Source organism: Carlito syrichta, unplaced genomic scaffold, assembly GCF_000164805.1.
Source record: "Carlito syrichta isolate Samal-C Ts95f unplaced genomic scaffold, Tarsius_syrichta-2.0.1 Scaffold143016, whole genome shotgun sequence".
In the NCBI taxonomy this organism is placed as follows: domain Eukaryota; kingdom Metazoa; phylum Chordata; class Mammalia; order Primates; family Tarsiidae; genus Carlito; species Carlito syrichta.
The window spans coordinates 59400-85107 of record NW_007087112.1 but is presented as its reverse complement, the minus strand read 5'-3'; the positions used below and the strand labels follow the sequence as shown (position 1 = coordinate 85107).

At 44.6% G+C, this 25708-nt stretch overlaps 1 protein-coding gene across 5 annotated transcripts in view; it reads left to right on the top strand.

The window, feature by feature from the left end:
• The window catches only part of FGF1 (fibroblast growth factor 1), a 106836-nt gene that overhangs the window by 55846 nt on the left and 25282 nt on the right, over positions 1-25708 (top strand). The window contains exon 1 of one of the 5 annotated variants that reach the window (XM_008050121.2): positions 289-478. The exons of the other annotated variants lie outside the window; for them this stretch is intronic. The gene's annotated coding sequence lies outside the window, so the exon portion shown is untranslated. Of the gene's footprint in view, positions 1-288; positions 479-25708 lie in introns of those variants that run through there. 5 annotated transcript variants of the gene reach the window in all.

Below are 25708 nucleotides of genomic sequence, written 5' to 3'. Positions count from 1 at the left end.
CTGGCTGGGTTTCCTCATCGTAAACAATCACACTTGACCCTAGAAAGAGAATTGAGAAAGCCCAGGGTTGCTCACAGAGTCACTGGCAAGGCGTGGTGGGCCCAGATCACTCTGCAGGAATGGTCCAGCCAGACCAAGACAGACGTGTGAGTGTGTGCTGTGTGTATGTGTGGTGGGTGGGTGAGTGGGGGGTGAGGGGTAGGGATTCAGAGACTGGACAGTCAGAAAGGATGACCAATTTCAAGGACAGCAGGTAGAACTGGGGAAGGTGGGGAGGAGAAGGCTGTCTCAGAATGACCTAAGACATTCTGAGTCAGAGAAGCCAAGAGGAACAGCTTAAAGAGAGCAGCAACTCATCAAGGCAGGCAGGCAGGCACTGGGGCCGGGTAACCACGCTCCAGGGATTCCTTAGCGAGTGCAGCCACTGCTCAGCAAAGGTTTTGCCAGCTCTGCAGGGAAGCCAGCCACGTGCCAGCAGGTAAGTAGGAACTAGGTTTTAAGTCTTTCCTTTGTTTTTATGCTCCTGGGAACATTCTGGAAGGCCACAGTTCTACTTTAAGGCTTGAAATTACAGAGCCAGGATAAATCAGCAAAATGCTCTTCACCTAATAATCGAAAAAGATGTTTGGGACAATCCAATAGGGAAATGATAACCTGTACTGCTTGTGCTAACATGAGCTTACATGCATTATTTCATTTCATCCTCATAATATGCCTATTAGCTTACAGACGAACAGACGGAGGCATAAAGCTTTTAAATGACTTGGCTAAGGTCCCATGGTTAGCGAATTGTGGAGTTGGGATGCAGATAGAGACCCGTTTGATTGTAACTATGAGTCTGTTGACAGAGACATGGAAAATTCAGGGTCAGATGAAGTAGAATGCTGTGTGCGTAGTAAAGATTTGGAAGCCCAATCCCTTAGCTTTCACCTGGTTCGTGGGTGCCATTTTGAATCCTAAGGTCAGCTATTGCTGTGCATTGAGAAATTCTCAAGTTGTATCTGAGGGGAAAAGCCCTATTTTCCTAGAGGGAGCCTCGAGGAAAAAACTTCCAGCAGTCACTCAGGGTATTGACTCCTAGCGTGCAGCAAGAGGTACATAGAGTATTTTAAAATTTGATTCTTTAAAATAATAATTTCTCTGACTATACAAATAATACTAAAAGTATAGTTGGAAAGTTTTGTCTTGAATAACATATATATATACAGCTAGAATGTATTTTTGTTATTTAATTAATATTTTTGAAATTGAGACCGTGTTTAAACTGTAATTCATTTTAAATGAAAACTTAGTATTGCAAGACCAGAATCACTTGCCACAATCACTTAAATATGATATAAAAATAAAACATGTAGAACTAATTAAATCTAGTTCTCATTTGTATTATATTATTAAGTACTTTATATATGTTATCTCATAATTTATCATAACAGCACCACAGCGTAGTGTTATTCCTATTTTAACAGATGAGAAAACTGAGATCTTGAGAAATTAAGTAACTCTCAGGGTTAGGAGGTATTCTAAACATCTGAACTATTCAATTATTCAATTTCTGTTTGCAAATGGAATATGCAAAGAGAATCTCATGAATTTCATGGAGCTAAAAAGCAGAACCAAAAGTGGCATTGGAGATTATTAACCTTCCAAAGAGACACATATATTGTTTAACTGCTTCCTTACGTGCATAAAAAGAAACTCTAATGAAGAGTGGGAAATCACAGCAAAAAAAGGTAAGAGTTTAAAAAGAGATCTGTTATAGGAGGAGCACGCTAGGGCATACACCGTCTTAAGAGAAGCCAGCTGACCCTGTATCCCGGGGTCACCAGACAGATGCTGTTGGCGGTGACATTGCCTTACCTCAGGACAGGGAAGGCCCAGCGGGGAAAGGGTTACATGGAGGCAGGAAGGAAAGAAAAGAACCAGGTGCTTTGGTTCCCTGTTGGCTGTAACTGATTAACTAAATTCAAGTTTACTTTTCCTGTCTCCTTGGACTGGGAGTAAAGCCCTGATCAAGGCCTGGGGGGATAGTTCTGTGGGGCCTTTCAGGGTCAGAAAACTCAACATGTGAGCAACTTTGTTTGCATCGGCAAATCTGGCTGCATCATGCAAGCACTTGACTGGCCACTGACTCCCAACACAAAACAGATGTGTAGGCTCCGAAGAGGGCATACACAGTGCTCCTAAATTGGTAGGGCTCTGTCCCGGTGACTTGGGAAGAGGACAGGATATGGGTGTGCGTGCCAAGAGGGGATGACAGCAGCCACCGAGTAGATCTGGCTGTGCGCTGGATGAGTCATGTGGGCTGCCAGAGACGCTCCAGGAGGCCCATGAAGGCCTCGGTGCTCCTGCCTGGCTGGGACTGTGTGGCTTGGACTATGGTCTCTGGGACGGCCCTTGGCTGGGATGTGGGTTCCCCTAAGCCAGTGAAAGGGAAGTGGGATCAGAACAAAGACTGCTTGGAGCTGAGTCCTAGAAACTGCTTTTCTACTTTGTGTCTACGCAGTGTTACCGAATGTCATGCAGATGGAAGGTAGTGGAATAAATCTCTCCTGGTAAATACATGGATACCTAATTAGCCTAATTACTATGTTAAACATTTTTGACAATACTTACCAGCTAGAAATATTGACAAAGAATGAGAAACCTGGTTTTCCTTAAAGGACCAGGCACTTCACACACTCTATGTCCAGTGCACCCCATGAAGCGCCCGTGGCATCTGCCCACGTATTTGAGCAGCTTGTATTCCGTACCAATAGACCTGCAAAGTAGAACATTGTGATATGATTCTATCTTGAAGAAAATGACTAAATTAAGGCAATAACAAATATCTAGGATATTAAGAGCTGCGATTTTAAAAGACAATATCGGAGTTTACACCAATGTGAGACTACAAACACACATACATACACACACTCACACTCCAACATATGACAACAGCCATCATTTGGTGGAAAGATTATAGTTGATTTTTGTTTTCTTATATATATATATATATAAATATATATATATATAAATATATATATTTTTTTTTTTTTTTTTTTTTTAAGTTGGAGTCTCACTCTATCATCCAGACTGGAGTGCAGTGGCCGCTCTCGGCCACCACATCGACCTGCTGGGCTCCGGCGATCCTTCCGCCTCAGCCTTCCAAGTAGCCAGAATTATAGGCATGCGCTACCATGCCCGGCTGATTTTTTGATGTATTGTAGAGATGAGGTCTCACTGCCCAGGTGGGTCTCGAACCCACGGGCTCAGGCAATCCACTCACTTCAGCCTCCCAAAGGTGCAGGATTACAGGCTGAGCCACCGAGCCCGGCTTCTTCTTTATATTTTTTCCTGTTTTCCTAATTTTTTTTTTACAAGAAGCAATTTTTTTTACAAGATGTTCTCCATCAAAAGAACCACCGGGCCAGGCACAGTGGATCAAGCCTGTAATCCCAGCACTTTGGAAGGCCAAGGTGAGGGGATTGCCTGAGCCCATGGGTTCGAGAACAGCTGGGACAACTTGGCGAGACCTCATCTCTACAGTAAATCAAAAATTCAGCTGCGCATGGTAGCGCGCATCTGTAGTTCCAGCTACTTGGAAGGCTGAGGCGGAAGGATCACCTGAGTCCAGCAGGTTGACACTAGGGTGACTGTGAACATGCCACTGTACTACAGCCTGGGTGATGGAGTGAGACTCCAATTCAAAACAAAACAAACAAAAAGAAACACTGAAGTGCGGGGTCTCTATGCTCCAAAATTATCTTTCCCATCCCGCAAATCAAAACTCTTCAAAATCCTTTTGTAATAGGTATGTCTCCAAAGTGCTACCCAAAAATCCTAGTTATTCAACTTAACAAACATCAGCAAGTATTCACTGAGTATATAGTAAGTATGTGGCAAGAGTGTATGTCTGTGGAGGAAGGGAGAGCGAAGACCCAATCCCAACTCTCGAGGCGTTGAAGATTCCCGGGGGAGGCAAGCAGTAGATGCAAATAACTATAATTGCAGGGTAGAATGCAGTACCAGCCACAAACAGCTAAAGCCTTCATGCGCAGGATGCCATAGGAGAAAACCATGGCTTTGACTTGGGGATTAGAACAGGTTCAAGCTAGAGGTAGCACTGGTCCCCTGAGAAGCATTTGACTTCAAAAAGGTATTAACTTTTGTGCCCACCCCCCTCAACTGATGGGTTATTTTGAGTTCCTTGCCTGTTCTTGACCAATAAAGGTTTAGCATCCTGTCATGTCTTCTCTGAAACATAACTTCTCTTTGCTCATGAGACAAAGTCTCCTCCAGTCAGTAAGACAGACTTGGGTGCATGTGGCTCCATACATGTCCCTGATGCCACCTGGCAAAGGTCCTGGCTCAAATGTCACTTTCTTAAAGAGACCCCCTGACCACTGTTCCCCTGCTGGTGCACTCTCCCCCTCCTCTCCCACTGTCTCATTTCAACTGGGAGATGTGGAAATTAGCACCCTTCCAGATTTTCTTAGTCAACTTGTTCACTCTAAAAATTTACTAACTTCCCCCTACGGGAATACAAATTGACAATGAAAGCAGGGACTTTGCTTTTTCATGTTTGTCCCTATGTTCCCAGTGCCTGATAGTTCTGGCTACTTGGAAGGCTGAGGCGGAAGGATCGCTGGAGCCCAGCAGGTCAATGCTGGGGTGGCTGTGAGTGTGCCACTGCACTCCAGCCTGGGTGACAGAGTGAGACTCCAACTCAAAAAAAAAAAGAAAAGAAAAGAAAAGAAAACATATGTGATTGATCTAATATTAATTTAATTAATCAAAATGATCACACTTGGGTTCAGTATGACAATCGGCAAATTAGTATAGTTTCATCAGTCTCTGGTTCAAGAGGAGACTTGAGACAGCATATGACTGTTCAGCAAAACTAATATACTACCCTAGATGGGATAGATCATCCTTTCTCCCTCCACCTTTCTTTCTTTCAAAAAGTATTTTTTTGAAATACTGAGGTATTTCACTGAGGTATAATTGAAAAATTTGTATACTTGTGGTATACAATGTGATGTACACTGTGAAATGGTTACCATGATCAAGCCAATTAACATATCCATCACCTCACATAATTATCATTTGTGTGTCTGTGGTGAGAACTTTTAAGATCTACTCTCTTGGCAATTGTCAAGTATACCATATATTATTAACTATAGTCACCATGCTGTACAGTACATCTGCAGAACTTAACCATCTGTTACAAATTGAAACTTTGTACCCTTTAACTAATATCTCTCCATTTTCATGACCTCTTCCCCAGTCCCTGGCAACCACTATTCTACTCTCTACTTCTATGAGTTTAACTTTTACAGATTCCACATGTAAGTGAGAACTTGCAGTATTTGTCTTTTTGTACCTGATTTATTTCTTTTAGAATGGTATCTTCTAGGTTCATCCATGTTGACACAAAAGATAGAGTTTCCTTTTTACAGCTGAGTAGTATTTCGTTGTGTATATTCACCACATCTTTTTATCCATTCATCCATCGGTGGACGCTTAGGCTAATTCCATATCTTAGCTATTGTGAATAGTGCTGCAATAAACAGAGGAATGTAGAAACCTATTTGAGATAGTGATTGCAGTGCCTTTGGCTATGCACCCGATGGTAGATTGCTGGATCATATAGTAGTTCCATTTTTAATATTTTGAAGAAACTCCATACTGTTTCCATAATGGCTGTACCAATTTACATTTCCACCAATAGTGTCCAAACATTCTGCTTTCTCCACATCCTCACCAACACTTGTTATCTTACATCTTTCTGATTTTGTCTATTCTAACAGGATTGAGGTGATATCTCATTGTAGCTTTGATTTGCATGTCCCTAATGATTAGTGAAGTTGAGAATTTCTTCATGTACTTGTTGGCCATTTGTATGTCTTCTTTTGAGAACTATCTGTCAAGTCTTTGTCTGTTTTTAATGGGGTTATTTGTTTTCTTGCTACTGAGTTTATTTTCTTCTATACTTTGGATGTTTAACCCCTTATCAAATGTATGGCTTGCAAATATTTTCTCCGACTCCATAGATTTTTCTCTTCATTCCATCGATTGTTTCCTTTGCTGTGCAGAAGCATTTGCATTTGAGACAATCCCACTGAACTATTTTTGCTTTTGTGGCCTGTGCTTTTGGAAGGTTTCCTCCTGTTTTCTTCTAGCAGATTTATAGATTCAGGTCTTACATGTAAGATTTTGATTCATTTTGATTTTATCTTTGTATTTGGTGTGAGTCAACACATATTTACTAAGCACACACACACATATTTTTTGATTCAAGGGGTCATGTGTAGGCTTGTTACAGGGAATGTTGCATGAGGTGAGGTTTGGGCTTCTACTGAGCCCATCACCCAGGTGATGGACACAGTACACAGTGGGTAGTTTTCAACCCTTACCCCTTTCTCTCCCTCTCTGCTTTTAGGAGTGTCCCAGTATCTGTTGTTCCCATCCTTATGCCTGTGTGCACACAGTGTTTAGCTCCTACTTATTAGGGAGAACATAGTATATTTGGTTTTCTGCTTCAGTGATAATTCTCTCATGATGATGGTCTCCAGCTGCAAAGGGCATGATTTTGTTCTTTGTCATGGCTGCGTAGTCTTTCATAGTGTATATGTACCATATTTGCTTTATCCAGTCCACCCTCAGTGGGCAGCTGACTTGGTTCCATGTTTTTTCTATTGTGGATAGTGCTGTGATAAACATGTGTGTGCAGGTGTCTTTTGGGTAGAGCGATTTGTGCTCCTTTGGGTACACCCAAGAGTGGGATTGCTACCTCAAGTGGTAAATCTATTTTTAGTTCTTTGCGAAATCTCCAAACTGTTTTAAGTATATATTTTGTGCAGGGCTTGTGCCAGACGCTGGGGATAAAAGGCTGAGCAAGATAGATGGGGCTCTGCTCCCATAGAGTAGAGTCAGGTTGAGACAGTCAAGTCACTGGCACGGGGCCTGCTCTGAAGTAAAGTCCAAGGGAAAAGTAGAAATATCCTGAGGCAGGTGGAGGCAGTGGCAGTGTTGGCAAAGAGATTTCCAGGCCACGTTCAAATGCCCGTGGTGAGAATAAGGCCAGAGCATAATAGATTCCTACCGACCATTTGCTGAGTGAATGGATTAGGTCCTTCTCCTCTGGCATCACTAAGTCCCAGAGCCATAAGACAGAGAGGCATCTTGAGAGCCGACTCGTCCACCTCTCCCCACGACCATCTTTCCTGCCCTTAAACCTCCCAGAAATGGCACTGTTTGGTAGATTTTATAACTCACAGTAGCGTGACTTGGAAGTTCAGTTCCTGAGATCATCCTCACACTGCTGAGGGAGGGACGACGTGTCCAGTCACCTGGCAAGTCCAGGGTGGGATGCGGAAGAGCAGGGTCGACAGTCCTGGATGGCCAGGCCACACGGCAGGCGGCAAGGGTGCTCTGGTTCCCAGCACTGTCTGTTCTCTGCAAAGTCGCCATGGTGTTTCCCTTCCAAATCTGCTTCTGAAGACTAACGAGCCACGCGTTCCCAGCACCACCTCATATGGAAACTCTATTTCCTGGTACCTTTAGCGGTAGGATTTTTAAATTCAATTTCGGTTCATTTTCCAGTAACATGCACTGGCTAAGGTTGCTGTCTCTCTTGGAGAAGGCTGCTGGACCAACATTTTCATATGTAGATAGCCTGGCCAGGAAGCTGTGAAGAGTGGAAACCACCTTTGGTCTGTATCTATAAACACCACTGAGCTAACTGAGGTCCCATGACCTCTTACTTGGGCCGTGGCACTGGTTTCCCTGCTCCTGACTTTCCTCTGATACAGCAGCCAGAGTGTTTTTTTTTAATTTTTTTTTTTGAGTTGGAGTCTCACCCTGTCGTCCAGACTGGAGTGCAGTGGCCACTCCTGGTCACCGCAGCCTCGACCTGCTGGGCTCCAACGATCCTTCCGCCTTGGCCTTCCAAGTAGCTGAAACTACAGGCGTGCACCACCACTTGCTAATTTTTGATTTATTGTAGAAGTGAGCAAATTACCATTTGCTATTTTTTTATTTATTGTAGAAGTGAGGTCTCACTGCCCAGGTGGGTCTCGAACCTGCGGGCTCAGGCAACCTACTCGCCTTGGCCTCCCAAAGTGCTGGGATTACAGGCTGAGCCACCGAGCCCGGCCAAGAGCGATGCTTTTAAAATGCACATCTGAAGATGTCATACGCCAGCCTGCATTGCTCGGTGGTTTTCCTCAGTTCTTCAGACAGATGCCCATAGAACCTTAGCGACCTGGCCCTGCCAACCCCTCCAAACACAGCCCTCTCTCCTTATCCACATGGATTCTCTGCATTCCCAAAGTGAAACATGTTTTTTCTGGACTCAGGACCTCTGCACATGCTACCTTCCTCTCCCTCTCATGTCATATAAATATCCCATCCTCTAGGAAGTCTTCCCATCTCCCAGACTCTCTGGGTCACTTATTATCTGGTTCCTTGGTGCACTGGACTTTGCAGCCATAACACTCAGTTCACTCAAAATCCCTTGTGCAGGGGGAGGTCTTCCTCGCCAGAATCTGAACCTCAAGAGAGCCTCACTGCACCTGCCTTGTTCTCCACTCTACTTCTCATGTCTGGCACATAGTAGATGCTCATTAAGATGTAGCAAGTGAATTAATGAGTCTTCAGATCGTTGAACAGTTGGGGACAACTTTAACAAATAAAATAAGCATCAGGGGGACACAGAAACAGTAGGATCCCATCGCGCTCCTGGGCCACAGGACCTTCCTCACCCTGACGACCTGATTTCATTTTATCATGACCTTATGCCTTGTGATTGGGCCCCCATTTCTTCTTCAGAACCAGTTTCTGGCTCAGTTCAGAGAAACCTGGGCCTGTCCACCGGGCACCACCACAATCAGCAAAGCAGTGCTTCGGAGCGAACCTCATCAAGTCCAGACACGCCCTGCCTGCTGGCAGCCTACGCCTCTCTCTGCAGAGGCAGAAGGGCTTCCCACCTGGCCTCACATGGCAAACAGGGCAACGAGGTCTGGAAATCTTCACTTGTGTTGCCTCACTCTCTGTTTTGTTTTCTTCCCCCCAGAAGCAACAAACAATAATCCAGTCAAGGAAATATGAGTAATGGAAAGAAAGAGAAAAAAATAAACATATCAAAATGGGCAGTGTCCCAGGGCCACTGCTTTTAAAGAAAACAAGAGAGCAGATTTGGAGATATTTCAGGGGCTTTGCTGAAAGGAGAGAAACGATCAGGCATGCCCCTCCCCTCCAGGCTGGATTTCTTTCTCGTATCTTAATGTAAAAAAGGGTTTACCCCAGACCAAGGGTTCTCATGTCAAGCTCTGCTGTGGAGTCCTGTTGAACACACAGGTGCCAGCTCCAACTTGGGCCCAGCAAATCAGATCCCCTGCGGAGGGACCTTCATGGGACTCCAAGCAGGTGACCCTACTCTGAGGGACAAAGTCGAGGATGGGAGGGCTGTGTAAGGTCCCTTGTAACAAAAGATGCCGCTCAAGGGAAAAGCTCGGGCCAGCTCCTGAGAACTCCAAAGTCAGGCGCCAGAAGCCTTGTTCAAAGTAAAACACTGCAAACTAGATTCAGGGTACACAGAAAAGTGAGGATTGTTGATGTCACCTTCTCATGGAAGGGGCAGGGGATAGGCACATTCTATTCACTTAATTCACTTATGTTGATGTTGACTGAACCGTCCCCAGAAGCACAGACCTGCGCTAGGTCCGATAGATCGGTAGTGATGGCATGGATTTCTGCAAATAATGATGACAATAGCTCACATCTTTTGAGGCCTGTGTGTGTGCTAGTGTTTTACATGTATCATCTCATTTCATCCCCTAAACACTCTACAAGGTACTATTATCATCCCCATTCTGTGGACACGAACATTGAGGCACAGAGGGGTGGAGGGCCTTGCCCAAAATCTCCTAGCAAGTTAGTGCAGAGCCGCCTTGGAAGCCGGGTCTCCTTGACTCCGGAACCTGGTCTAAACCACTATAGTTTAGTCTCCCTTAAGATGCTCAGTTCCTGCCTTTTTTGGTGCTGACAATTACATGGAAAAGACATAAGAAAGTCAAAGAAAAAGTGCAAATTAGACAGCCTTCTGCAACAACTAGCACTCATCCTGGAGACCTCTGGTGAGTCTCGTGTTGTTCTGGTTCATTTCTCGGCAGACTCTGTTAAAAGCATCATGAAAAAACTGGCCATCGCCAAGGCAACTATTTTCCCTCCTGCAATGGAGGGTGGAATCAGTGCATTTTTAGAGAAAGCCAAGCAGTTGCATTAACCAGGGTCATGCGGAAGAGTCCAGGAGCCAAGGATACACGGTCTAAACCTGTGAGGGAGGCTTAATTATTCAGTGAATTCCCAAAGTGTGAAAGACATTGATAATACTATTTGTGGCCAGCTTGTCACATGCTGCAACTCTCCCTTTACATGTCATTACCAAAACTGATCTTTACTACTCTTCAAGTAGTAGGTACGATTCAGATGAGGAGACAGACTCTGAGAGGGCAAGCAAACGGCCTACAGTCACACATCTATTTGGTGAAGGGTGGTCTGAATCACAGCCAGAGTTCCTAACCCAGAATCTGGGCTGTCTCTCATTTACATACAAGGACAGACACCACTTGGAATGTGGAAGTGAGCAAGAACTGTCAACTGCCTGCCGTTTTTACGCCGTGGTGTCAAGCTTTACTTCCCTCAGTCCCGGAGGCTACCTGGATACTTATTTAGCAGATATTTTCTGACCACCTTCAATGTGTCATGCTCCGTGCAGGCCCAAGAACTCCATCTTGAACAAGGGGGAGATGTGGTCCCCCTCTCAAGAAGTTTACAAATGTGCAGTGGATAAAAGGGACACATGCAAAACACTAAGAGGTGGTTTTGCAAGAAGTTGGCATTAAACAGTCATCAACATCTGGAGATTCGTGGAGGAGTTGAGATTTGCACGGAGGTCGGGAGTGGAGGAGAGGTCAGAGGTCAGGGGATGAGCTTCAACCAGAAGTCAGAGCTGAGAGATGAGGGTGGCACAACAAAGGAGTAAAGTCGCCCTCAAAACAGTCAGAGGCAAGAGACAACCTCATAGCTGCTTTCAGCCAGGGCTGCTTGGGACACTCTGTACCCCATGACCCCAGACACCCTGGCCTCTGGCAAGGGTCACAGGTTCACCCTGCTGGAGGAGCACTCACAGGTTGGGTCACATGTAAGGAAGTGGATGTGTGGCGTTCCACGGACATTGCTGAGCATCCTCAGAGCACATTTAGGCCGAGGGACCAACAACTCCCATTGGACAAGAGGATCCTGAAGCCAAAGTCAGCAGATCTGAAACTTTCAGATTAGTTCCTCCTCTACCTTAAAGAGCAGACGTACAAATCAGAAAGGATGCACAGATATGTCAAGGAGTAAAAGTGGAACTTGGGCCCACAACAAGTACAGACTTTCTGAAATTTTGAGTAAAGCCTTAACAGCATGCATGTTAAGTGATCCACTTCCATGAGCTCTTCCTAAGGCAGTCATGGGCTAGTGTGCAAAGACCCCCCCAGTGCTTTTCTTCCTAACAGTGACAAACAGTAAACAAGCAAAAGGCCAAACAACAAAGGATGTGCTCACAGTTTTGCACGTCCATAGAATGGACCCCCATGCAGCTATGACAAATGAAGATGTAGATTTATGTTTATTAATGAGGAATAATTCCTGGTGTACCTCAGTACAGTCAGATCATAAATAAGCAGATTATAAAACAATGTGTGTGAGTGTGTGTGTGTGTGTGTGTGTGTGTGTGTGTGTGTGTGTAATTCCATTTTGTAAAATACGTACATCTCTATGACTAGAAACGTTAACAGACGCTATTTCTGGCCAATATGATCACAGACAATCTTTTGTAACTTTTCATTGTTATTTATCTGTATTTTCTGGTATTTTTAATCACTCCCTTATATTTAAGGGTTTCTAAGTGGATTGATATACCCTGCTTCTTTGTTGAATTGCTACAACAGTAAAGCAACATGTTAACTCTTTGCTTCCCAAAGTATATGTGGCACAGCACCCCTCTAGATACAAGAGAAGTGCTGAGTGGTACCCAGACATATTTTTCAATCACACTGCAGAGAGAAAGGGAGCCCCCCCCTCCACTTTTTCTCTTTTTTGAGTTGGAGTCTCACTCTGTTGCCCAGACTGGAGTGCCGTGACATGCTCACGGCCACCCCAGTGTCTACCTGCTGGGCTCAGGCCATCCTTCTGCCTCAGCCTTCTGTGTAGCCAGAACTACAGGCATGTGCTACCACGCCTGGCTCATTTTTTGTTATATTGTAGAGACGAGGTCTCACCAAGTTGCCCAGGCTGGTCTCGAACCCCTGGGCTCAGACAATTCTCTCGCCTCGACCTCCCAAAGTGCTGAGATTACAGGCTTGAGCCACATGCCCAGTCAGGAGCCCCCTTTTTAATCTCCTTAAATCATTTTGGCTATGCAAGGAGAAAATGTTGGCTTGGGGCAATAATGTTTTCAACTTCCGTAGAAGAATTGCTGTTCTCTCTTTATAACCAAAAGGGCTCAGCAGGCAGGAAGCAGCATCTCCGTGGAAGTCAATGGCATTGTGTTTCTTTCTTTAGTTTATCGTTATCACTTTAGAGGAAATGTTCACAGTTGTATACTAGAGCTTCTTTCAAACAAGGAAATTAGGTAAAACCGCTTGTCGGTAATTGACATGAAATTTAAAAGGGAGAAGGACCAGAATGACAAGGCAGCATGCCTGCCTGGAAGCCCGAGGAAAGTGGTGCTCACCTCTGGTGAGGCTAAAACTTCCCCTGCTGGAATATCAGTGTGCATTTGAATATCCCAGCAGCTCCTTCGGGCCTTGATTTCTACCTTATCATTTTAATATGAAAACAATCACACAGAAATGATAAATGAGCCATTTGCTCAAGTGATGACCCAGCCGGTGGCGGGGTAATTTCGGAACAGGATTCTGAGTCTGTCCAGATAAGTCCTACTGGGAGAGTGATGGAAGACAGAGCTCCTAAGAGCAGATAAAATTTCTTTGCAATGTTTGCCCTGAGGAAAGAGGCCCTTCCGCAGGAAGAAGGTCAAGTCGGGTCTATTTTTGTAAGCGTATTTCAAGTGGTTAGTGGACTTACTTCCTGTGGTTCCCAGGAATTCTGCAGCAGACTCTCAGGAGGATGTTGGTGATAGGGAACAGGGACTTGATGAGTGGGAATCAATAATTATCTCTATATTTGCTTCACTTTTTTCTATAAAAATAATCTAAGGGAAAAACACTTGTTTTAGAAGAACAAAGTTCACTACAGTAACAGAGAGCAGGATGGAACATGAAAGTCCCTTGGTGTGTGGCAGAGTCCTCAGGTCAAGGTCTTGCTAGCTGAAGATGTATCTCTTCACGCATGCCTTTCTTCCCTCATTCCCTCAACAAATATTTGAGCAACTCCTTAGTGCCAGCTGTCATAAGAAGGCTGAGAAAAAGGTGTGGAATACACATGCCTCTGTCCTCTGCAGCTTACCGTCTAATGGGGGAGAAAGACATCAAACAGGGACACACAAGGATGGCTGCATATTAACCACGAACGATGGTAAACATTGAAAGGAAAAGAATGAGAGGCTAAGAGAGAGAATCACAGGGCGGAAGGAGGGCTGAGCTTGAAAGGGGAGGCCGAGGAAGACTTCTAAGGAGGTGGCATTCAGCTGTCTGGAAGGAGAGTAGAAGCCAGCGGTGGAAACTGCTGGGACGTTGCTGGAAAGGGAACCGTTAGCAGGAAGGAAGCTATGTGGAGGAGACCGTAGGGAGCTCCAGGATCCAGGGCAATGGAGTGGCTGGGATATAGGGGCAACGGGAAGGGGGAACTGAAGGTGTGGCCAGACCACACAGGGTCTCCTAGGCCATGTAAGGGTTTGGGTCTTACTATAAGGAAATGGAAAGCCACGGAAGATTTTAAGCTAGCAAGTGGCCAATCTGAGCTAGATTTTAAAAGATCTCTCTGACTCCATGTATATAAATGATGGGAGGGGACAAGGAATAAAAGAGGGGGTCACTTCAAAAGATAGACAGGAGTGGGTGGTGGGTGGTATGTAAATCTGTTTGCCTGTCACTACAGTCAGGGCTGGATAAGCAGACCCCAGAGACATCAACCAGCCAACAGGGCTAGGATGTGGGTGAGAGGAGAAAGGCCCTTGCTTCAGGCGAACAATGGACTGAGCGCTCAAAATAAATATGTTTTCAGGCAATTTTTTTCAAAAATGCAATTTAGTGCAAAAATATCCATGATGAACAAACTATCAAATAATAAAGACAGAATAACAGCAATGATAGCAGGATGTGAGCAAAACAAACTTGACATGGGCCCTCGTGAGGCCAACATTTGTGTATGTACAGTTGTGTGGATGAGACAGACAACAAGAAGTAAACACATAGGTAAATAATCACAAAAGTCATGAAAGAAACACATCTAGGTCTGCGACAGAGGACAGGGAAGTGAGGAGAGCTTCCATAGACAGGACAGGCCCCACGTAATTAGACTCAGGGAGGCAGACGCCCTGCCTGGAAATGCTATGTGCTAATAAGTAGTTTTGCAAATCAAGCCCATCAAATTCCCTACACAGTGTGGCATTTTACAGTGTGATGACTTGCCCCTTTAAGGATTGTTTGGAAAAGCAACACCCATTTATTCGTGTATTTTTTTGTAAGAACAGATCTACAGAAAAGTCATTCTCACCACTGAGGGGTCGAGAATACACTACCATGAAACACTGGGAAATGTTCTCCCCTCTGCCCGCCCCGCCCCAGGAGCCTATCTAAATGTCTAGATTTACCGAATTCCAGAAGAGCTCCTTGAACTTGACAATGCCAAGGAGGAGTCAAGGCATGCCAGATCTTTGAATGTCAAGAAGAATTATGTGCAAAAAGATGACAGCACAGAGAAGTAGGAGAAGTCACTGTGACGTTTCTCCTTGCTTCTTGTTGCCTAATCTGCTTTCAAAGACCAACAACTTAAAAATTCTGCATTTTTCAAACAACCCCACCCGACATAGTGGCTTTTAATCTCTAAAACATGAGAGAGCGCAGTGGACATGAAGAATGAAGTTTTGAAAGGTCAGTTAGGGAAAGGAAGCTAACAAGGAAGGCAGCTGTGAGAAGTTGAAGAAATGAAAGCAAACCATGCTTTGAGCTACCAGCCAAAATTAAGGAAAACTCCCATAAGAGGCATGTTTGATGGATAAATGTGCTGTCAAGGTTACCGGCGCCTACCTATCCCCATGATTTTTCTGATAAACAACATCTTGACCACAACGTGCACCTTCCTGGAGATGCTAGAGACCAGGACAGACTTATCTCTCAGTGTAGCTTCTTGGATACAAGAATTCAACTCATTTCCAAGCCCTTTCATCCCTTATCAAACACCAGTCATTTCCCAGGGCTTTTGGCAATGACCTCTTGCTGTCTCTCCTTCCCATAAAAGCCACCTGGCTCCTGCCAAACGCCGACTTGTGCATGGACCTGTGTGTGGAATACCATCACACGGTCAAAGGACCATGAGAGTCATCGGTGGTGCTGAAATAGGGCAAAAAATTACAAACGGGAGAATGGTCCTTTCTGGACTATTTGTGTGGAATAAAAGAGAGTTGGCAAGTATAAAGGACCCGCTAAAAATAGCCCAAGTCCTTAAAAAGAAAAAATGCAAAAGGAAACAAGTGTTATATTGTCCTAATTCAGGCTCTGCAAAAACCGGGCCCTGGAAGACTGGCGCTGGAGCAAGTGGTTCTTTTCTTTCTGCCCGTTGGCTGTGGCACCCACCGGGTCCCTTTGTAAATCCTGGACCCTGCTCCCTGGCCTGCTTCCTGTGTAGTGCTGGATATCTCTGGAGGAACACTGGGGCCTCCATGGCTCCCTTTCAAGGTCCAGAATAGACTCTGACATAGGAGGTGAGCTCCGTGGGGTTTACATTCCTCCTTCGTATCCAAGCACCTTAATACACAAAACCGCGTGCTGGGATTGCTAACTGTTCTTCCAGAGACGCCTGGATCTCATCCGCCTACCAGAAATGTGAGTTTCGTCCTGTTTGTTTTTTAATGTTTTCAGGGAGCCTAGGCCCCTTCGAAATGAGGCCGCCCAACAGAGGGGAGACATCACAAGTGGATGTCTCGGAACGAAGGGTTTCACTCTCGGCTAAGCCGCAGACTGGCTTTGGTAAGCTGTTCAGCCCCTCTGCGTCACACTTCTCTTGGCTGGAGGAGAAGAGGAGGTGCTCGTCTAGCCTGGATGATAGAGGAGCAGCAGATGCAAAGTGATTATGAAATACATGGTGTGGCATCTACACAACAGCCACCCAGAGAAGCTCATTTACTCATACAAGATGCTCTGTGAAAACTCAACTGCTAGAAAAATTCAAATAAACAACCCACTAAACACCGGCTTATGTAAACAAGATGCCAATGGCTGGCCTTTCCTGGCCCTCAGTCCATGCAAGGTCTTTTGCAGGCCTGTCCTGTTCCACCCTCGTGGCGCTGAGATGAGGTTGTACTCTTCACGGCTTCATTTGACACGAGGCAGCTGGAGACCAGATAGGTTGGGTTAGGTGACTTGGGTTAGTTAATGACATGGTGACTTGGGTTAGGTTGGGTTAGTTAATGACATGGCAAAACACAATCCAGGTCTATGACTCTCAGGTAGTGAGAACTTTCCTTTTCCAGGGTGTTTCCAACCCAGTCTCACGCATTCTCGGGCTTCTCCAGGTCCTTTCTCAGCAGTGGCAAACGATTGCCCTAACGAGGGTCAGGAGATCTCACATACTGCTGGGTCACCTGGAGGAGGCACAGGAGTGACCACAGGAAAGCTCTGATGGTGGGCAACGGCACCACTGAGGGGAGGACAGGCCGTCCGGGAGGAGCCTGCGAAAACCCCACTAGGTAGAAACACGTGTCTCCCTTAGAGCATGGTGGAACGGGCTCCCCATGGGACAAGGGCTGAGCCCCTTCACACGGGACAAGGATAGAAAGAGAGGCTTACGGCTCACTCAGTCCAAGGGGTGTTTCCATTCTCATATCCATATTTTTTCAACAATTAAAATCATGGACTCCAGAGTCAGATCTTAGCTCTAATGCATATTGAGCTGCAGGAACTTTAGCAAGTTATTTAAACTCTGAACTGCAAAATAGGCATTAAAAAAAAAAAACCGTGCCTTGAGTTCGGTAAAGGGCAGCTCCTCATTTTGTTAAACTTTGAAGCATTTAAACAGGCTAGCTAGGTGACTGCACAGAAAGCATTACTCTCTTCATTTACTTCCCAGCGAAACAAACAAAAATCTTAACAGAATTTCTTTGGGGATTAAGTGAAATAATGTATGTAATATACTTAGGACTATACCTGGCATATAGTACACATTCAAAAAGGGTCGTTGTTTTATCATTTATGGACATATTTCCATATCTATGGGTATGTTCAGAGCAGACTATTAGGTAATTTATGGTAAAGCAAACTCTCAGTATTTCCAAACAGATAACAAACACATGCTTCAAAAGACTGAGCTTAGAGATGCTACATTTTCTAGGTCAGGAGGGAAGGAAAAAAACAACAAAAAAAGACGGGCAACCCCATTGGGTCTCTTCTCACTGTGGGAGCTTTCCTGTCCTCTCAAAAAATCCTGCTTTCAAAAAAAAAGAGAGAGACCCTACGTAAACAGATCATTTTCCTGTAAGCTGGAAGATCAGCTGATATCAAGAAAGGAATGTCCTTTCTGGGTCAGTTCTGGAAATTGTAACTTGCACAACAGATTCAAAAGGTTTTTGGAGACACATCAGTAAGAGAAGGTTAAAGGAAGGGGTGGAGGGCTGCCAGAGCCCCTGCAGAATCACTTTGCATCTGGCTTAAAGCCCTGGGGCTTTAGAGCGTCAGTCTGCAGGAAGGATATTTCCGTTTAAGATGTGTGCAGGTCTTCAGGACACTCTGGACCAGGTGGGTGTACCATTAAAGTTCAGACAGAACTGGGGCCGGCAGAGCACACTGCCGTGCCAGAGAGCGCTCTGTTTCTCCCCTTGGAGTGGATGCTGTTTCCTCCAAGCACTTGAAGAATTCCTGAACTCCAGTTGAATGATGCTTTATGGGGGGAAGTGTTCTGTGGGTGGATAAGCCAGACTGCAGGGAACAAAAGGTCCAGAATCAAGGGAAGAAATAAAGGATATTGGAGGAGCTCCTTGGGGATGCCTATGTGCGTCTGCTTGTATTTCCCTACTCTTCATTTAGGAGTATGTGAGCTGAGGCTGGGATGGAGCGGTTCTGTGATGCAGCTGGGCCAGAATAATAGCCTCCGCTTCCTGTCAGCCATGCTGAGTCCAAGCGTCACCGTCTTATCTGAAGCATGGCTTGATTGTAAATGCTGGTATCTGGTATGACTAGCCTGTAAACTCCTTAAAAGCAGAAACTGATTTCTGCTAGTAGTCCATAGTCCCATATTTGAAAAGCCTTGAGCCAGATGTGCTGCAGAATCTAGAATTTGGGGGATTTAGAAAGGTAGTGTGGTGCATATATCATATAATGTGGAACAGCTCCAGTGGGGTCTGGGACAACACCCTGGAATCAAACGCATTAGGAATTCTGCACCAGATGATATAAATATTAACACAAAGTGGGATAAACATGAACACACCTTTGAGTCTCAGGACAGTTTGGACCAGGTTTTGCCACAATCTATGTTAAGAAAGAACGTCTAGTTTTCAGAGCTCTTTAGATTTCAGACTAGGGATTTCAGGTCTTTCTTTCTCTTTGTTTTCTTTTTTAAATTTCCAGGACATCTGCCACATTCTGCCCATGGCAGGCACTGAGTAAACGCTGTTGACATCTAGAGTAAGTGACATCTTGATCTCCCTCAAATTATATTTGAATCTGGAAACCAGGGGACAGTTTATTCTCCGTGACTTGGAGATTCTTTCGAATTAAGAGGATCCTAAATTAAAGAACAGGAGAAAAAGACTATTAAACCCATAGGTTATCTGTCATCCTAAACAGTAAGTAAACCCATGAGGTATACTGGGAACATGTCACTAGTATGTCATGCTGAGCTCCTAAGCAAGTGAGAGAAGAGTGTCATTGCACGTGAATGACAATGAAAAATTCTAACCTATCACCAGAAAATGGAGTTTTCCAAATATTGCAAATATATTACCAAATGCTAAAAATCAAGTTTGTTCAATCCTAAAGCAATAGCACAGAAGATTAGCAATACCAACAACAGGGTTCACAGATGGCGATAACCAAGCTAACTTCTACTAACTGCTCATAAGTGTTCCAGAGCTGGGCTCAGCCTCATGCGCATTATCATTCAGTACTTAGACTGATTGTTGGTAGCTACTTTTATGAGACCCCATTTTACAGATGGGGACACTGAGGCTCTGTGAGAATGAATAATTTGCTAGTGAGTGTCCAACCAGGATTCAAACCCAAGCCGAGTGGTATGCAGGTAAACCAGCTCTCAGAGATAAACCAAAGGAAGAGAGAGAGTTCCCAAGGCCCTGATTTACAGCAATGTCTGTGGTATAAATACTCTCACCCAGGACTGATTTCAAGCTACTCGTGGTTTAACAACCAGCTAGCAAAATCCTTGAATAGTTAAACTGGCTTTAAAAAACTGGCTTCACGAACCTGAGGGAGCTATCTCCTGTACTCCAGTGTCAAGTCCATCCCATAGTGAAATCCACAGTTGACTGTCGGCTTTGGAAGAGGAGACTTCAGCTCGAGGAACAAAACTGGCTTGGAGGCAGTGTGCTGATCTTCGAGCCCAGGTCAGTGTGGCTGTTCCAACCTCAGACCCAGCACAGACCATGGAGGGTGGAGTAGGGGAAACTGAGAGAGCAAAAGACACGCTGTCTCCCTTTTTTCAGTAAGACTTTCCTTCACCAGGGGCTGGGAGTTGGGTCCCTGCCAGCCTGACACGTATTAGAGGAAATAACAGAACCTGGATTTTTTCTTTCCAGGTGCAAAAAACCTTTTCTTGGTCAGATAAGGAGGTCAGACTTGAGACCAAAGGATCTGATCATTTCCTTTCTGAGATCCTTAATTTCCCGAGTATTTCCTTTAAATAAGTAAGGAACTATTTGTTACAAAGAGTTTGGGCAAACTTTTAGCCAAGAGTAGGGTATTCCTGCCTAATCTGAGCCTAATTAAAACACATATGGGTTCTTGGCTTGGTTTCTTTTTTAATACCTGCAAGACACCACCTGCTAATTACCCTGAAAAGACGTTTCCACTAGAGGCTCCTGAAAAAGAACAAGAACGTATAGGACACCAGTTACATGCAGGTATTTGCTAAGTGCTGGATGTAGAAAGAAAAAGCATAGTGTCTGTCCCAGGGCCTCGGGCACTAATGAGGGAGTCAGTCAAGTAAACATAGTTAAATGACATTCATTCACTCATTCAACAACTGTTTATCAAGTGCCATTAGGTGCCAGGCATTTTGCCAGACTCTGAGATCCCACAGTGAGCAAGACAGACTGGTTCGCACTACCATGGAGCTGACAGTCCTGTCATGAAAAGAGATGTGAATTAAATAATCACAAAAACAAATGCGTAATTAAAAACGGAAGCAAAAGCTCTGGAGAAATGTTAAATGATCCTATGAGAACTGGGGCGACCTGACCCAGTTAAGGGAAGTCAGGAATCGACAATTAAACAAAGATTTGAAGGAAACTTAGGCGTTAACCAGGTGAATGGGGAAGAGAGGAGGAGAGGAACAGTGCTCCAGGCAGAGGGTGGAGGGAGCACCATGGCGCTGAGGAATGGAAGGATGGTTTGGAGAGCGAGTATGGTGGGAGGAGAGGCAAAGGAGGAGCGAGGGCTGGACCTTTAGAGTCCTGCAGGCCATGTCAAGGCGTGGCCTTGGCTTCTTTGGCTTCTTTGACATCGCCTACCCTTGGCTCTCAGAACCATGGGAAGCCACTGAAGGGCGTAAGCAGGGGAATAGAGATGGCTGTTAACACTCAGTGCTGCCATGAAGTACAGGAAGTGTGGCTGCAAGAGCATGAGGGAATCAACTATCTAAACTGGTGTGCGTGGTGTGGAGGAAGAGGAGGGAGGTTAGGGTTGGGGGATGTGTCCAAAGAAGACTTTCTGGAGGAGGAAATATCTGAGCTAAATTTTTGAAGCATGAGTATGGATTAGCCAGCCCACGGTGCAAGGGAGGAGGAAAGGAGTGAGAGAACACAGTTGGCAGCAGGAGGATGTTTGGGTCGAGGCCCAGGTAAGCACGAGGGTGTTGGGGGACTACAAGAAGAGGCAAGTGAGAGACAAGGCAACAGGGTCAGGCAAGGGACCAAATGACTAGAGCCTCACAGGTCACGGCAGGAGTCTGGGTTGTGTCCTGAAGGCAGCAGGGAATCACTGACCCAGCCTAAGCTCTTCAGCTGGGAAGTGATGATTGGATTCGTGAGTTAGAACAGTCCCTGGCAGCATGACTGAAAGTGGACGGAGAGGAGGAGAGGAACAGTGCTCCAGGCAGAGGGTGGAGGGAGCACCATGGCGTTGAGAGAAAGCAGTGCTAGAGAAGAGAGTCCAGAGCTGCCTTCTGCAGTAGCCCCGCTGAGAGAAGGTGTCAGGTCTGCACTAAGGCAGCAGCAGTGAGGCTGGGAAGAGAGCCTGGTTTTAGGAGACATTAAAAAGGTAAAATTGAAAAGCATCACTAACTGCATGAGTGGGAGTGATTTCTATTCTACCCGAAGAATAGTCTGAATGAAAGGACTTTCCCTATTTGGATGGAGTCTTGCCTTATGACCTGACACATAGTCAATTGTTGTAAACGTCCCATGTGTCCTTGATAAGACACTGCGTTGTCGGGTACAGAGTTCTCTTCGACATTCATCAACTAAGATTGCTAATTATCTCCAGTGTGGGACCTGGAATAATAATAATTTTAAAAGATTGCTAATCATGTATTTCCGTCTTCTACATCCTTATTCCTATTTTGTGTCTGTTTGTTCTATTATCTGTGATAGAAATGTATTAACATCTTCCACCATCGTTGTAGATTTGTCGAGTTCTCTTTATATATTTGTCTATTTTTGTTTTATGTATTTTGAGGCCACATCATTGAGTATGTATGTTTGGAATTTTTATATTTTTCTGTGAAATTATTCCACTTATCATTATGCAGTGGTCCCTTTTATCCTTAATCTATCTTTTTGCTTTAGATCTATTTTCATCTGATATTAATATGGGCACACAAACATAACTTTTTTGTTAACATTATCCGGTATCTATTTTTCATTATTTTACTTTTAACCTTTGTGTCCTTATGTTTTAAATGTGTTTTTTGTAATCAGAGTACCAATGCATTTTTTCAAGAGCTACTAAATTTAGTCCATTTACATTTATTGTGATTATAAATTCTATTTGGATTTATTTCTGGCAGCTAATTTTTGAGCAAATTTTTGACTTTCTATTCTTTTTTCTCTGTTTTAGATTCTCTTTTATAAGTACAGTTTTATTTTTTCTACCTCATCCCCTTTACCCCTTCCAGTGGCTGGTTAGAATTGATGCATTCTATTTCTTGTCTTTTAGTAGTTACCCTTGACATTTAACATGATATTTGACTTAACAAAATCTACGGTTTATCTCTGTAAGGAAGAGTTAGGGTTTTGGGGCAAGGCCATTCATAGAGGCAGGGAGCAAGGACTTAGAGCCTATCTGGAACCAAAGCTGAGTCCTGATTTCTATAAGCTGGGTTTGAGGATCCAGTTGTCACCTTAGCAGATATCTGCACATCCACCTTCAGTGGCCTTATACACTTGGCAAAATGTCCTCTTTCGTGGATATTCTGCATTGCTTAAGCAGTGGTAGGGATTAAAAACAAAAACAAAACGTAAATGTCAGTGTTTACCCTCCCTCGATTCTTAAAACCCTAAGTCTTTCCTTCCAGCTTAGTTACCAGGACCAAGCTGAGCACAAATGTCTCCCAGAAATAATGGGCTTCACAAATGTCCTGACAATAACTGTTGACAAGCTGAGAGCTGAGTCTGAAACACAGACCAGAACCCTCCCTTCCGTAGCCATGTCTTACCTTTGCCTCTTTCATCTTCTCTGCTATGTTTGTGGCTTAAATAGTAATGGGAGCAGGGGCTCAGCTCATTCTACTCAATATGGGAAGGAATGAAAAATTGTTTTCAAACCAGCTGAAAAATTATTTTAAATTAAGCATTCAATTACAGCTGACCCAGACCTAGATCACACCAGACATCACCTAGTTCAACACCTCCAGTTACTGATATCTCCTAGAGGCCAGATCACATTTTTATGATTTTCAAGCGCTGTGTGAATTACACTCCATTTACTCCTTCAGACAGCTCCGTGCATTAGAGAGGGTGGGGATGATTAGTGGGGATGATTAGGTTCCCAGAGCCGATCTGTGCATAGCCAGGACTGTGCAGTGGTTGCTCACTACCCTGCATTGCGGAGTGACTACGCCTTCCTGGGCAAGAGTATGACCCTGTTCGTGTGTCAGGGTTTAGGTCCCCTTCCAGAGGCCACAGCTGACAAAGAAAGTAAGCCTTAACATGGATGTTCCAATAGGCTTGGTGTTTCTTTCACTTGGGCATCACTGGTACATCAGGAACATTATCTGGCTTCCCTAAAACCTCACCATTGCCCCGGATCTCAAAAGGCTGGGCTTTGTGCACAATGATGACATGAAGTTCATCGGGCTTGATCTTCTCTGTCTCCTAACACAACACAGATAATCCCCTCCCCTGACTGCCAATAAAAATAAAATAGTAACAAGAAGCAGAGCTTATAAATTTCCATTATGCTTAATGTCTGATTTCACTCAGTTAATGGATTCATTTATTAGAGCAATTTGTCTAAATCCCCAAGGGCCTGCTAAGGTGGCTGTTATGGTTTTATCACATCATATACTTCCTTTATTTCTATCCTTTAACAAATTGTGATTTGGAAAAGGCACTTTGGACCAACTACTGCTGAAAATATAGGTAAATTGTAAATGACATTAAAAATAAGGACTATTCATGCCCCTAGGGTTTCCTTTAGCAACAAGAAGAAATTTCATTTTTTGGTATGTTTCGGCTGGTTCATAAACCCCGCTGCTGTGGTCTATCCACTTCATGTTGACTCCAGGCTTATTTTCAAGAGTCAAGAGGTATGGATCTGAACTGAAGGGTGTAGGAGCCTTCTGACATCAGTACAACCACTCCCATGACTGTCCCTCTTATTGGGGTGAGCTAGTGGCCTTGTATAACTAGTGTTATATATAACTAGTGCTCTTATTGGGGTGCGCTAGTGGCCACTGTAGGTTGCACCGCAATCAGGAGAGAGGGGACCCTGAGGACCTGACGGGCTCTGGCTGAGGTTATTTAGCCAGTGAGAGCTCCACAGTAATGAAGTCCAGGCTGCATGGCTTACACACACATGTGAATGTGAGCATTAGGGTAATCCCTAGGTAGAGCTGGTATCCCCATCCTCAACCAGCCTTCTAGTGCATCTGTTCTTCATCCCAGTGGGACGGAAGCAAGAATGCAAATGGATAGAGCCAAATCCATGCCCACACTTGGTAAACAACTTAAGGGAGACTCCTTACTGGGCTGGATCTGGAAGAAAGGCCATCCTTAACTTGCAGCTGCCTCAAAATCAGAGATCTTCATTGAAGGAAACTCAGAGACAACAAGAAACAAAATTCTGCCCACCTAAGACTGGTAATACAAAGGACTATTTGTACAGTTAAATGGCAACCACTAGTATAAAATTATCATATAACTATATAATCATTGTCTCCTGCATCACACTAAGTCTTAGGACGTGTCTGGAAAAAAATTTAGTGAAAGAAAAAATTTTATTATCTCTTAGTTGTACTTCATTTTAGGGGAGTCTAGTAATGACTGTGAGCTAATGGAGTGGTGAGGGGTGAAGTTATCATGTTTGGAAGAGATAAATTGCTTTATGTCAGATGGGGGTCCAGAAGGGAGGGGAGGGAGGAATTTGGGCAAAAGCCTGGGTTGAGAGAGAGGTGAGTAGAGAGATGTAGTGAGTGAGACAGAGGTGGGCACAGAGAGACTTAGAGGCCATGGATGAAAGGAAAGGGTTTAGAGGAGGTAGTGGGGATTTGGGAGAGAAATGCAATGTGCTATGCAAGGTCAGTTCTGCAGTCCTCCCTGTGAAATTGACATAAAAATTAATTTTCTCTCTTTTACTGTATTATGTGAAAAGAACTGATCAGAGTTTTACTATATGTGGAAGGGATGTTTGGGATGTCTGGCTTTATTTATTTATTTATTTATTTTTGAGTTGGAGTCTCACTCTGTCGCCCAGACCGGAGTGCAGTGGCCGCTCCCGGCCACCGCAGCCTCGACCTGCTGGGCTCCGGCTATCCTTCCGCCTCAGCCTTCCAAGTAGCCGGAGTTACAGGCATGCATTACCACGCCCGGCTGATTTTTTAAAAATTTTATTGTAGAGATGAGCTCTCGCTGCCCGGGCGGGTCTCGAACCCACGGGCTCAGGCAATCCACTCACCTCAGCCTCCCAAAGGCGCGGGATTACAGGCTGAGCCACTGAGCCCGGCTGGGATGTCTGACTTTAAATATAGTTTCAACAGTGCCTGCAAAGTTCTCTCTAGGGGTCTTTGGAGTCACCTCCAATAGTAGCTGAAACTGGGAATGATGACTGGCCCATGAGCAGAGAAAATAAATGGAGCCTTCCAACATGACCCTAATTCCAAAGTCATGAAA